Source organism: Malurus melanocephalus, unplaced genomic scaffold (genome assembly GCF_030028575.1).
Source record: "Malurus melanocephalus ecotype Western Australia unplaced genomic scaffold, MMel_1.1 scaffold_0, whole genome shotgun sequence".
NCBI lineage: Eukaryota > Metazoa > Chordata > Aves > Passeriformes > Maluridae > Malurus > Malurus melanocephalus.
This window is the reverse complement of record NW_026623232.1, coordinates 4,202,920-4,204,153: the sequence shown is the minus strand read 5'-3', so window position 1 is coordinate 4,204,153 and position 1,234 is coordinate 4,202,920. Positions and strand designations below refer to the sequence as shown.

Genomic DNA, 1,234 nt, shown 5'->3' with positions numbered 1-1,234 from the left:
AAGAAAAGAAAGAAGTATCTAGAAACTGGTGTTACTCTTATCAGAGCTGGGGAAAGGCGCTGAGTAATTGGGGCCAATGCTACTGTCCTGGCCTGCCTCCTCAAAAAATGTATCAGCGAGGCGCGACTGGAGATCTCCTGGCTACTAGACAGCGTCCTGCATCCWAGGAGAGTGCTTCCCCTCTGCTGAGCTGCTGCAAAGGGTGCTGAATAATCCCTCTGGACTCGCAGARCATCCTGCATAGGGCTGCGCTACATAAAGGCTCAAGTGCAGGGCAAGACCAACTACCGAAATACCCTATTTTTCCTGTGGCAGTGGGCAGAGGCGTCCTGACCCTCTTCTTGAATCAAGGGAGGATTTCCTCCACCAGGGTTGCAACACAGCAACCGGGCCGAAGAGAATTTCCAGCAGCGTCTGGCTCTGACTCGGTCTTGCTGACTATACATCAGATCGAGGGGCTCTAAACAGATTAAGAAAGGATCCTGCCTATGCTTTCACCTCTGGGAGTAACCTCAGGAGGGAGCTGAGCCCTCAGCCGGACAACAGGAGGCGCTGAGGTTTTGCACAACCCCCGGCTCCCCTCCCTTCCCGGGCAGCGGGTATCTCAGCCGGGGCGGCCCGGAGGCGGCCGGTCCGAAGAGCGGCTTTGCCGGCTCCACGTTTGCTCCGCCCGGCGAAACGCCTCCGTGATTTGCRGCAGCATCCGATGAGCGTGGCCGGCCGGCTTTGTGCCTGCCCTCTTTTCCAGGTACGGAGTGACCCAGCATGGGCTGCCCGGCGWCCCGCCGGGTGTTGCTCCCGTGGGGCTGGGCTCTGGAAAGCGAGGCAGCACCGCCCCGAGGTCACCCAGCGGGGGGGTGCCGACAGCGGGGTCGCTGGGGCAGCTGCACTCCTGCCAACATCCCCGCATGCGGCTGCGCTGCTACGGGGGATCAGTACACCACAGACYTCAAATGCTGAAATGAACAGGCCACCACTGAAGGGTCTCTGTTTTCAGACATATAYACCGCTTCCATTAGGAAAAGAGGGAGGGTGCGTACGGGAAGAACGCAATTCTAATGTTTCTAAGATATTCCAGTCCCAATTTCCATGGGTGTAGTTTGACCATTTGAGAAAGCAAGGGTTTAATCCAGTGCTTTTATGTATTTTATTTCTTCCAAGACATACTTTCATATGTTGTTCTCTTCTGCTGATTCCAGAGTTTTGTTTGTTTCGAACATGTAACTTAATTCTG

At 55.4% G+C, this 1,234-nt stretch overlaps 1 long non-coding RNA gene across 1 annotated transcript in view; it reads right to left on the bottom strand.

Moving 5' to 3' along the window:
* Nucleotides 1–1,009: 1,009 nt before the first annotated feature.
* The window catches only part of LOC130574776 (uncharacterized), a 1,902-nt gene continuing 1,677 nt past the window's right edge, over nt 1,010–1,234 (bottom strand). Inside the window, exon 3 of the long non-coding RNA XR_008965470.1 lies at nt 1,010–1,231. This is a non-coding gene — a long non-coding RNA (uncharacterized LOC130574776). The remainder of the gene's footprint in view (nt 1,232–1,234) is intronic.